Genomic DNA, 13,608 nt, shown 5'->3' with positions numbered 1-13,608 from the left:
TCTGATCTATGAAAGCACTTTGTAAATACAAAATTAGTTCAGATGTATCTGTCTGCTTGTGTTAATTGATGAAAGTGTGCAGTAATATAGAAAATTGAAGATGCAATACATTGAAATGCACCGAGACTCGTTGTGCATTATAATCAAATTGTGAGGCCAGTGAAGATTCATACCTCTAACCCTAACAGATATGTCATCACCTGAGGTAATTCAAGTAAATGCAAGAGAGTATTAACTAGCAGCCCCAATGAGTGCCAGTTGTCATGTCATGTGACAGCTTGCACTCATGTGAACGCCTAAATATCCAGGCAAAGAAAGGATAAACCCCGTCGCAATGCAGTAAGCGCAAAGGTGAAGATCTACCAGAGACCGATGTAATGACGCAAAAGAAAGAGCTAGAGAGAGTTTGTGTGCATAGGTGTACAGGCACATATAGCCAAGTGTGAGCCCAGTGGTAATTTAGCAGTTCTCAGCAGGTTGTCTTCAGGGAGGAGCTAATATGGGCAGTGGGTTGGTACCTGTAAGTGTGTCTGTGTGTGTCAATGTTTGCCTGTTTGTGTTTCTCGTGTTTGTGTGTGTTTGGCAGCATTTCATTTCATCGTGAGTGTTCTGCTGACCTTGGCATTCTCAAGATTTCATCCCAGTGGTGTCTCATCCCCCTCTTCTCCTCCTCTTTCTCCTCGTCCTCTCACCCTTACTCCACCTAAAATCCCCTCCCAGGACAGTGCTATTATTCTCCCTTTTTGTGAAGAAGAGCCAAAACGATCCAGCAGATCCAGAGAAATGGGCCAGCGTCTCTATCTTTCACCTGAATAATGTCTCACAAGGCTGTGATTAAAACAGAAAGGAACGTGGATAGAGTCTGAAGACTACAGCCAATAGTTAGGCTGGATGCAATCATTAAGACGACTGCTAAAAAAATCTCGTGGCTGTTTGACTTTTCCTGTCATCCTCATTTCTGCTGGCTCATCCTTTCCGAGTAAACCATGCCAGAGATCTCATTATTTCAAAACATTGCTGTCAGTAAGATGCTCTGAATGGCAGATTGAGGTTTTTCTGTACTTGTTATTTTTTCCCTTTGCTTCAAACACAATCTCATCAAATATGATAGACATGTTATAGCGAAAAATATAAAAGTTAAGAATTTGAATGTTAAGTATTTGGAAATGAGCACACAAACCAATAGCTGCATCATTGTTAGATTCATAAAACGTTTTCCCTACAAAAAGGTAAACATTCCACAGTGAGTATAAATTGCGTCAACATTGACAATGACAGAGGGAAGTTTTGAATGCCGCTGCACAGAGGCATATTTCTAGTGTTTTAAAGAGCTTCAGGTTGACAGCAGCAGAAGCCACCCAGTGCTACTGCTAGTCTTCCTGTGGGGAAAACAACTGGCAAAGCAATTCAATTGAAATGACAACAAGTACTTTTTGTGTTGTTTGTAAAATGCCTGACAGTCTGGGTACATGTGTACACCGAATGTGTACAAAATATCCACAAGACTCGCTTCTTTCAAGTGGATTGATGATGTAATTTCAGATATGGTGGGCAGACACTATGAATAACTTTTTTCTTCAAGGTAAATGTCATTACATATCATTTTGTGGCTAATCCAGTGAATCAAATACCTGACAAACCAAGGTCACATTGAAGCAACATTGCCGTAAAACATTCATACTCATTCTGTAACATTGTCAACAATGGTCTAATTACAACTAGAGATATTAAAGATATAGAGTGCTCCAGGGATGACGTATTTTTGTTGGCCAACCAGGAAGTTAGCATTGCCCTGGTTCCCTCAAAAAAAAGCCAATGGGATTTTTCCATTGGGTTTTGGATTATTGCAGAAAATAAGCTCTGTGGCAAATAAACATTTATGATACTTACAAATGTAATCTTCACAAATGAACACCACTTTTATGATTTTTGAAGTGTGAATGCAATCGCCTGAAGTAAAATGCTAACATTAGGCTATAAACGATCTACACCCCGCGTCGCATGAGTGTGAGTATAAACAACGAGGCTGTTAAGGTGAACGAGTCGGAGCCTGTTGGGCTTGAGTTTCTCATGTTATGATTTCAGCCTATTTTTTATGCCAATTGCAATACCTGTGAGGGTTTTTGGACAGTATTTATTGTTGTGTTGTTAATTAATTTCCAATAATAAATATAAACATACATTTGCATAAAGCAGCATATTTGCCCACTACCATGTTGATAAGAGTATTAAATACTTGACAAATCTCCCTTTAAGGTACATTTTGAATGGATAAAAAATGTGTGATTAATTTGCGATTAATCATGGACAATTAGGCAATTAATCGTGATTAAATATTTTAATAGATTGACATCCCTACTATATACCAGTCTATTCAGAAGTCTTGAAACATATTTTAATGTTTTTAAATGCCTTTATGGAGTTCTGCAGTATATTATATCTTAATAAAGCAATAACGTCACTAAAATCAAATTTTGCTAGCTCCTGTTAAATTGTACTGTATTAATAATGTCTATCCCTTGAAAACACAGGGAAGCATGGATGGGAGTTACATAAAGTCCAAGATTTACATCTATGTTTTAAGCATTCAGCTGATGCTCTTATCCAATGTGACGTAGAGTACAATGACAGGATGACACAAGCTTCCTGCATGCTGACATTCCACATTTCTGATGTGTCTGTCTCGTGGAATAACATAAGTCATTCATATTGTGTGTCCTCACAGAAGTCATGTCTTTTTGTGTTTCAGACTGAATTTGTGTAGGCACCTATCCACTCTCCTGGCAGAAAGCAGACATGTTCTTTGCCTCTGTTCCAGTATGGTAAGTAAATCTTTTGTGTCTCTATTAGCATGAATACATGTGTTCCTCAGGGAAAAACAGCAGGGCTTCATGCATGACTTGTTATAGATTTTGGTAGCCACTTGTCGCCTATGAATATTCTTAGTGCTATGAACAGACACAGGTCAAAGAGTGAAAAGAAAAGCTATTATGATAAAAATATGTAGGGAAATGGATGTGTAAACCAAGTCTATAATCAAACATCATAACCTGACTCTGTTTGCCTTCCTCTTCTTGTTTATTTATATGTATTTTGTAAGGAAGAGAGGCAATTTGGACACTGTGGGAACTGTGACATGATTGAGAAAGCTTCTGGCATCCTTGCACTATGTCAGATTTCCTCTTGAAGATGATAGTTATATTCAAACTCACCTGCGGGTGTATTGATAGCGGGTAAATCCGTGGGTGGCAATTCAAAATAGGCCATCAGAACACGCTGTTCTTTTCGCATAAAGCCATTTTTTGAATCTGCAGACAGATTCAGAAATATCATTGCTTCTGACATCTCTTTGTTGACTCCATATTATAAAAAGAACTAACGAATGTTAGCGTTGAGGCTCTGATGTGCTACTGTACAGCTCTCTTGAAAGTTTTCAATCTAGGCCAACCATACACTATATGTTACACTATATACTGTCATTCTGTGGCATTAATAGTAGTAGTAGTTATTCTGTACCTCCTAATACACCAGTTTGTAGAATTATTGCTTCATAATCATACTAGTAAATATACTTTTTAGGTAGGGTTGTGTCAATACAATGTTTAGTGACACATTTCCTCTATGATGCATTACAGTGTTGCACACAGCGATGCAAAAACTCTATTTGTCGTAGTGATGCTGATTTAAAAAAAATTCTGACCGAACATTAACCGACAAGATTGGTGCGTCGCATGCAGCGGTGCTGGGATTTTAGTGGCTATCAAGCTGCCCAGCTACAACGATCTGATGCACAAACAGGTTAGATACATCATTCACCACCAGCTGCAGTGTATGCGGAAAACAGGCAACCGAGTCCCCATTTCACCCGTCTGGAGGAGTTAGCAGCCACGATGCCACTTACACAGTAAAAGTCTCCACTGCATCATTTAGTTTAGCTGCGAGGTTGTCAGCTGTGTGTCTGCCTAGCTACTCTGTCAAGGTTTCCGCCAGTGTATTGCCAGCTCGGCGTAACGTTAGAGAGTGTGCGTTTGAGAGAAAGTGATGAGTATGAAGTTAGAAGTAACGTTACAGCTGTGAACGTAGCAGTGCAGTGTGTGTACAGTTTTTCAGTGAATAAATGCTACAACTCCTCAATACCCAAGCCAAGTTCCCGTATCTCATCAGCCACTTGCTGATTAAAATAAAGGGGGTTAGCCCCGAAGTTAGCATCAACTCCTGCTTTACAGTGGATCATCTAATCTCCTTTAAGTGTCAAGCCATGCCTCTGAGTTTTGCTCAGCTTTTTTTTTTATTTTTGATGATAGCATGAATTGGTAAAAATGATCATTATCGGTTAGCGATTAAATGGTTAATTATTAATATCCCAAATGTGTTGTTCAAGAACGGTCTCAAAATGGATGCTCACACCCTTGCGGCCCTGGGGCTAAACATGGGTATACAAAGGGTTGGCCAGGGTGATTGCAGCCCAGGGGCACAAATCATGAATCATTGAAGCCGTTCTCTTGTACCAATCCCTGTCATTGTGCTTAACATGATAAGAGCAGCTCACAGCTCCATGCCAACTACTCTGCCCATTCAACGGTCCCAAATTGTACTGGCGATGTTAGAGGGGAGGACATGGCACAGTGGAACGGAAAGCAATGAAGCTTGATGTCGCCAATTATTGCAGAATCTCTTGTAAATTACAAGGTTGTTTTTTTCCTTTTTAAACAGTTTAAGTGGTAACTACATTGATGCTGTTTTTATTAACGACATGAGCCGGTTGTTTTATTTTAATTGCCAAAGCAACTAATCAAAGACATGGTGGAAATGTTGCCTAAGGTTTATGGGGATCCAGTAAAAACCTGACAGCTCTGGGGAGGGTGGCGAAATGGAAACAGGCGTTGCTCTTACTAGCCTGCAGTTACTTGTATTGTGATGACAGTAAAAATGATCGATACCAACTGTAGCTTTTTGAAGACGTATGAAATGCTGAGTGTGTAACAGAGAACAGAGGTGCAAACAGTAATTTATCTTTCTCCTTTTAAAAGAAAATCAAATTTGAAATATTATTTTGCTGTTGCTACTATCTTGGACATGGTCAGGTTAGGTCGGTGAAAGGCAAAAAGGTGTGTTTCATCTTGTTCAAGTGAAAGAAAATACACCCAACAATACATCAAAGACTCTTAAGAGTGAAAGTTCAACAATCTGGCACTGACAGATGCTACAAATGCTAGAATGTTTTTTTTTCATCATCAATAGAGGCTTTTGTGTGCCATTTATTTAAAAATAGAAAGGAGACATATTTGAAGTAATTGTTCACCCTGTGACAGCATCCTGGGGGGTTTACTGGGAATGTGAGGACAAATTTATTAAGTTAGAGACCTAATCATCGCAAAATGGAGCAATTTTTGCTGTACAGGTTCAAACCATTAATCTTTCAGTAGCTCAATAAAGTGTTACTTGAACATAATAAATAAATAACCAGGTTCTTGGATTTGATTTTTATATTGACCTCAGGTTCATTTTCACAGATACTGACTGAAGTAGTGCATTTGATATCTGCTCAAATAGTCACTTCAAGGCTATTAAATAAAGTTCATTGCCAACAAAGTTTGTTTTTTTGATGCCAAAGTGGATATGGAAAAAAAAAGTAAAATAAATGTGATGCATAAACAGATAAAATTGGGGCAAAAAACTGTTTATTTGATGATCTAAGTGAAACCCTTTGGCATTAAAGGATTCTATTAAAAGACTTCCTGCGGCTAAGGTGGCTTCACTTGCCAAGACGCAAAAACCTCCAGAATTTTCTGTAGCTTACAACTCTCTATTTACTTGACAGTACATTACTCTGTGCCAAACATATGTGAAAACAAGTGGAGATTAGTTTCACTCTAGATGCATGCTTGTCATCGTTTGGTAAGTCACGTATAGTGTTTATTTTTTAATGACATTAGAGACAGTACCTCTTATCTTTTGATACTCACTTTAAGGTAAAAAAACATCTTGCTATAAGAGTCAGCTAAGTTTAAATTGAGGAATATACTATCCTTATCCCTATCTTTTGAAGAAGCAGAAAGCTGTGATATTGCCAATATGAGAGCTTACCCCATCTAGCAAACTGACCAGCTAAAATAAACATAGGTTTTCAGGTGCCTAACATTTACACCTAACCATAACACTTCACATGATTCCTCAAATTGATCGGTGTCTGGTGTTGAGCCCACATACGACCATTTCTGCCAATCGACGTAACATTGGACCGATCAGAGCTTTGTGGGTGGTATTGAAGGTACTTTCAGACAGCGAGAGGTTGCTGCTGTGGCTGCCACTGCGGCTGCCGCCCAGCAACATTACTGCTCTGTACTTTGAATCGGCAGCAGCAGGGCACAACGCCGCTCCCGGCTACCTAGGATCCTGCCAGCCTGTGCACCACAGGCAGCTGCCACCCACCTACTGTGATCTTATCATGCAGCTAAATAGAGCATGTTGTAGCTTAAAATAGAGGAAATGGTTAGCTATATGAAACGATTCATAGTTTACTAACTAGTAAACATTGTTTATTGTCCCAGACCGGATACCCAGAAGTTGTTTTTTGGGGGTGACTGTGGCTCAGGAGGTACGGGGTCGTCCACTAATTGGAAGATTGGCGGTTTGATCCCCGGCTCCTCCAGACGCATGTTAAAGTGTCCTTGGACAAGATACTGAACCCCAAATTGCTCCCGAAGGCTGTGCATCGGTGTGTGAATGAGCATTTAGATTAGATCCTGATGGGCAGGTTGGCACCTTGCATGTCAACCTCTGCCATCAGTGTAAGAATGTGTATGTGTGAATGGGTGAATGTTGACATAGTGTAAAGCGCTTTAAGGTGTCGGAAGACTAGAAAGGTACTATATAAATGCAAGTCCATTTACCATTCACCATGTTTCTACAATAACTTTTCTCTTCATTGTTCTCTACTGATGAGGCGGTGTATAATTCAAGAAATTCAGAGTAAAATCAGCTCCTGCATCGTTTCCCTCGTTGCTGTTTCTGTGGTTGAAGTTGAACTCTGAATGCAGTAGAACCTCGGGTGCACAGCTGCCACCACTACATCTGCTATCCAATGCCCTAAAAATAGTCTTTAAAATGTTTTTAAGAGTTTTCTTTTAAACAGTGTTAGTGTGTCTTACCAAATTAATAGTTCATTGCTCATCTTCTAGACACAATTTATGAACTTAACAGATCAACTGTTGAAGTGTGTCTTTATTAAACAGAAGCGTGATGTGAAATGTGGTGAAGTGCATTTGTTTGGGTTTTGTAGTTTTTATGGCAATTACTTGGATAAACCTTGAATTTATATGAACCTGACTTCAAAGCTGAGAGTCAGAAGCCCTGGAGTCAAGAAGTACTTTTCTTAATGTTTAATCCTGTTTCACGGATTTGCCATGCTGAACACCTGCATTGTAGTGTTTGGGAAACAAATAGAATATACTGAGGTCAAACAAGTTTTACAAATTTTAGTTGCTCCTGGTATTTAAGTACATCATTGGAACAATGCAGTAAAATGATGCAGAATATACTGCATTCTACACTAATGAAAAACAAATCATATACAACACATCGAGATGCTGTCACTAATTGTAAATTAATACTAAGAAACTAGATCGAAGAAACGTCTGTTGTCGCTGAGTGTATTAACTAAACATTTTCATACAGTCTGTATTGGTGCTTTGATTGATGTAGCACAGTTCAACCAGCATTCAACAAACAATAATTAAGATATCAGCATTGAATCAAAATAGCCTATAATGTGAAAGGGTCCCTCACAAGCCCGATGTGATGCAGCAATTATTTTAAATGGGATAACACTTTTTGATCATTGCTTTGGCTCTGGGGTCCACTGTTGAGTTTCAGTACGGTCACTGTATCTAGCAAAACTCACCCTGCTTCATTTCCTTTCTTTTTATCCAACTGATGCTATTCCCAGCACACACACCATTACCAGCAACACCTCAAGCCTCCGACAATAATCACATATCTAACTTGTGGCTTCATGTCCCCTTCACACCATCCTTCACATCTGATAACATGGACGTGTATTTTTGAGTAGTCACACAATTACAGTAGGTAGCAAGACCTGGTAATTTCCGTGGTTATGCCTTTAGAGTGGCTTCTGTCAAGGTAGGCCTACTATTATTTTGGTGCTTTTGTTTCCTTCATAACTTAGTGTGTCATGTGGGGTTTAAATCTAGATTTGGTTGTTAGGAAACCAGATTTAAGCTTTATGTAAAGTGCATAATGATGCATCAGTCCACTGTACATAATTAATCAATCATTATAATTATAAATGTATGGTCCACTGAAGCAGGTCAGTTCATTAGAGGGCACAATGAGATGAGTGCATTGTGCGATTATTTACCATTAAAACACAGTTTTCGTCGTATATTCATCTTGTTGTCACCCATAGTGAAAAAGGGCAAAAAAATACAGCTTTCAATGTCAATCGTTATTGTTTCCCAATTCCCCCAGTCAACATTTAAACTCAGACTTTACTTGTCGTCATTATATAATTTCAAGGTTGATTTGTTTCTTCTTTAAGAGAAAATTTAATTGACCCTTCCTAAGTCCCGCCCTTTTTCACTCATTGCTCTAATAAAAGTGGAGCAAGCCTGGAACCTGGCAGAACCTCGGTCAACTTTTCCTTTTCCTGTTGGGTTATACTTAGATATATGCTACGTCTGTTCAAAGGTAATATTATTATGTAAGTCACATTAGATTGCTGTCACAATCTTCACAGACACATTACGTTGTATGTAGTCACAGTTACTACGAGGAACTTTCATTTTGTGTTTATTTTGGCGGTCCCTGTGGACAAAAGCGGTAGTGTTTCTGAGTACCAGACTCCCTTTAGAAAACCTCTCATTTTACTGCAGCATGGTCTGACAGTCTTCCCCGCGCCATCCTAGTTCTGGTTCTCCCGTGCTTCCGTTCTTTCCTCCAGTTGGCCCAGCAATACGACCTGCCTCCAGCAGCGTGGTGTCAGTGGTTGCTCCCAGCGGGGACTGGCGGAGCAGCAAGGTGAAACTCTGCTCCTGGCCGGGGGAGGAGCTGCTGCTGCCGGGCGCAGAGCTCTCTACCTGGACGGCGGGACACCTTTTGGTTAGAGCTTTGCTACCTTTTCTCATCAAGATCGGATAAAATATCGTCTTGGTATGGCTGATTAGGTCCAAGATAAGTACGTTTTTCAAGTGGAGGTGAGATAATCAATGCTGACATTAGTTTCTAAGTGGGTGGTGTGTGATTCACATTGCAAATGATCAAAGACCCCATATCCTGTTGGCCCTGTCCCTGTCTAAGAAATACATTTCCTACAGCACTTCATTTAGGTGTCCCCGTTGTTCCATGATGCGTGATGTGACTTGTTTTTCTGTCTCTGAATTGGCACACATGCCTTTGTGCACTCAATGAAGACTGAGATCTTACATTTTTCTTTGAGATCGGTTTAATGAAGCCCTGGGCACAAGCAAAAAGGCAGCAGCAAGATACAGACAGGCCTGTCTGGTGTTGTAATCCTGTCTAAGAAAACAAGTTTTTGTATCAAAGTGGATTTACTGTCTGCACTGCGGAGAAGACAATACAAGAGAAGACTTCATAGGAACCTTCATAGTTCAGTTTTCGTCAAAAGATCAAAGTCAGTATTGGGTATTGTTCGTTTGCAATATGCACATTCTCACAGGCACACAATGAAATAAGAATAAGACATATTTGATGTTACCTTTAACATGTTTCTGTACATCTTAAACCTTTTGAGCTTACCCTGGAGCCCAACATTGAAAACAAATCTGTTTGATGCCACCTGCTGCATACCTACTCATGCAAACTTGTGTTAGAGTCTCTCTCTCAACACATCACTATCACTTTCTAACCTCAGTCTCACCAGGGGCCCGGCAGCAGCTGTAGAGCATAAGTTGCCACATCAGAGGCTCTTCTGGAGAACTGGCAGTCGGCAGCCTCATGCCATGGGGTGAGAAGGTGGCAGAGCATGAAAGGATGCATTAGATGGGATGCAGATCAACAGGAAACCTGAACGGGGTTAGACTTAACATTAACAACCTAGCTGTGAGCAGCAGATAAAGAAGATTGTGGCACGAGAGATGTAGAGTGTGAGAGAGAGTGAGAGGGAGATGGGCCAGAGGCCAGAAAATAAAGATATCAAAAGATACCGAGCTCAGAAATGTCCCCGTTAACGTACTCACCTTTACAAAGTAGTTCAAAGGCATTCACTTGCAGCAATGAGAGTGAATATTTGCCTTTTTGATTTTATTTTGGATCTATCTGTCTATCAGTTTTGTTGTGCGTCATCAGCCACCTGCCAAAATGGATTTAACACATGAAAGTGTAGTTTGTTGAGAGCTACTTGGAAGCTTTGCCAGTTGTTCTCAGCAGTAAGTTAGGAGTGAACGTGCAAGAGAAGTGATTTTCGATCTCATCGATCTGACACGGCAGAATCGATGGCTCACGCTTGCTGTTGTTTTCTCTCAGATGTCAGAGCTGCTGGTGCTGCAGTGTCTCTCTGCGTAGCAGAACTCTCTTGCCGGTTAGACGTCAATGTGGAGATAGCAAGTAACGCATAAATTTGAGCTTAAGTGATAACGGAGTGGAGCCACATTGTGACAACATTGGGGCGTTGTGACAACATAATCAATCATTGCGGAGTTGCAGCCGACACAGAGATGATGCATTCTTTGTTGGAACTTTTGAAATCACCCACTGAGACACATTTAAACTGTATGTCTGTTATCACACTATCACTCATCTGAGAAAATATAACATCCACTGAGGCGGACTAGCTCAACCTTTGCATCCCAGTGTTCTCATACTGCGTCAATTTAAGTATAATTGGAAATTGATAGATTGTAGGCCATTTGTCATGAGTAATCTGTGATTCTTTTATCACTGACTCGTTCAGCTATCTCCAAGTCCCCCCTCTGTCTTTCTAATGCCAGTTGATTTGTATTCCCTGTACATTTGGCGTTTTTGTAGCTAAGGCAATAAGGGAGGTTTGACAGCCAGGACCGAATGGCAGACATTTGATTGACAGTGAAATGTTCCAGCAGAGAGGCAGGGGAATTATCTGAATATTCAACATAAGGATTAATCCTTCTCCTCATGTACTGTACTCCTGAATATCTTCAGCTGTGGACAAGAGAGGGTAAAAGTGTTTAAACCTTGTTTTGGAAGTTTGAATTAATTAAAGCACATTGTTGACAATTTATCAACAATGCTGACAGACTGTGGAGGGCAATTTTGTGTGAATATTGGGCAAATTGAATACAGTTCCTAACACACCATTGTCTCAACCAGCAATGACTCAAAGGAAACTCAAGGAAATATTGTCACGTCCATTTTCAAATGGGTCCCTTGACCTCGGACCTCAAGATATGTGAATGAAAATGGGTTCTATGGGTACCCACGAGTCTCCCCTTTACAGACATGCCCACTTTATGATAATCACATGCAGTTTGGGGCAAGTCATAGTCAAGTCAGCACACTGACACACTGACAGCTGTTGTTATCTGTTGGGCTTGAGTTTGCCATGTTATAATTTGAGCATATCTGTTATGCTAAATGCAGTACCTGTGAGAGTTTCTGGACAATATTTGTCATTGTTTTGTGTTAACTGATTTCCAATAATAAATATATACATACATTTGTATAAAGCAGCATATTTGCCCACTCCCATGTTGATAAGAGTATTAAATACTTGAGAAATCTCCCTTTAAGGTACATTTAATCACATTTAAATGTTTTAATCGATCAACAGCCCTAATTAATACATAAAATTTGAATTTCTGATTGTTAACAGTAATTCCAAGTAAAAGAAACATTCCCTTCATTTAGAACGAGCAGTTCACCTTCCTTATTCCCTGTCGCTGCCTTTTGTCTCGACATCCTGTGCAGTTTGATGTTTCAACAAGAGAGAAAGCAGTTCGCTCAATGAACTCTACTGCACTGAGCAGCAACACCTTAAATAAGATGTAAGGGCATCGCAGTCAGCCGTCTAACTTCTCAGTCACTGAAGTCATTGTTCTGTGTCTCATTTCCCAGAGTATTGATGTCTTTAAGTGAGCTTCCCAAGTGCCTGGAGGGAGTGGATCCTATATAGATTGCTTTCAGGGTTTTGGGACACAGCCGACTGACGCAGCTCAACAGTCGACCCATGGTCGTCCTTTCAAAATGTGCTGAAGAGAAAGATTTTTTGGAGGAGAGGCTCATTGATACTGTTGAATTACATTGTTCTTCATAAAACAAACATATATGCTCCTTTCTGCAAATGTATGTTTTTATTTATTATTGTAAATCAATCAACAACACAAAACAATGACATATCTTGTCCAGAAACCCTCACAGGTACTGCATTTAGCATAACACATGTACTAAAATCATAACATGGCAAACTCAAGCCCAACAGGCAACAACAGCTGTCAGTGTGTCAGTGTGCTGACTTGACTATGAGTTGCCCCAAACTGAACTCAATTATCATAAAGTAAGCCTGTTTGTAAAGGGGAGACTCGTGGGTACCCATAGAACCCATTTTCATTCCCATATCTTGAGGTCAGAGGTCAAGGTACCCCTTTTGAAAATGGCCATTCCAGTTTTTCCTCGCCAAAATTTTTTGGCACAAGTTTGGAGCATTATTTATCCTGCTTCGAGACAAGGTAGTATGACGTGGTTGGTACCAATGGATTCCTTAGGTGTTTCTAGTTTAATATGATGCCAGTATCTTCACTCTAGCGTTAAAACTGAGCCCACTATAACCTAAAAATCGAAAGTTGCGTTAATGCGTTAAAGAACTTACTGCCGTTAAAACAAATTAGCATTAACTCGTTATTATCTCATCAACTTTGACAGCCCTAATTCTATCAAAACCTGAGAGAATCCTTCTACACAAGAAAAGTCATTATTGATGCAGGGTTATCTTAAAGAAGATATGTGGACACAAAAGTTGGCTTTGTCCTAACAGATGAAAATGCTATTTCGAATAGAAAAAAAGCAAGGACCAGGAATATTGGGTACCAGCAGAGAGATGGCTCACTATAAAAGAAAGTTAAAAAATGGAAACAAAGGAAAAATCAATACTGTTGCTCTGCAACATGGCCATGCAGGGAAGTGAATTGGATAGAGAGCGTGGATGGATAGGTGTATAGAGTCGCTGGAACTAGGAACAAATTGTATGATGCTGGTGCCTCTGAAAAAGCTGCAGTGGGCTCCTGTCAGATTGTCCCTTCCTTTTCAAATCAGCAGCATTTCATCTTTAGACCTGTACAGGGGTTTCTATTGAATATTACTGGTAAATGGGCTCCATTCCATTGACAACTGAGTAGAATTAGTATTCTTGTCTTTGAGAGGGTGATATCTGTTGAAACTAATCAAATAGAGGCTTTCATCGCAACCCTGTAGCCTATTAAGCAAAGGGGCTCATTTGAAATAGCCCCCATGTTGAGGCGTGACGTTTGAATGCCTTTATTTACTGTATGTCATGTAGACGCTCCACAAATACAGTGATATAATTAGGCTTTCCAACGTCAAGTCAGATTAATTTTGCAACTACGGTGACTTATCCTTCCATGGTGTGTAAAAGTGACG

At 39.9% G+C, this 13,608-nt stretch overlaps 1 protein-coding gene across 2 annotated transcripts in view; it reads left to right on the top strand.

Moving 5' to 3' along the window:
- Window positions 1-13,608, top strand: part of lingo2 (leucine rich repeat and Ig domain containing 2) — a 244,989-nt gene that overhangs the window by 44,362 nt on the left and 187,019 nt on the right. For both annotated transcript variants that reach the window (XM_037780304.1, XM_037780303.1), the window contains exon 2: window positions 2,750-2,822. The gene's annotated coding sequence lies outside the window, so the exon portion shown is untranslated. The remainder of the gene's footprint in view (window positions 1-2,749; window positions 2,823-13,608) is intronic.

Source organism: Sebastes umbrosus, chromosome 9, assembly GCF_015220745.1.
Source record: "Sebastes umbrosus isolate fSebUmb1 chromosome 9, fSebUmb1.pri, whole genome shotgun sequence".
Classification (NCBI taxonomy): Eukaryota; Metazoa; Chordata; class Actinopteri; order Perciformes; family Sebastidae; genus Sebastes; species Sebastes umbrosus.
Note: the sequence above shows the minus strand (reverse complement) of the source record. Positions and strands in the feature narration are given on the sequence as shown.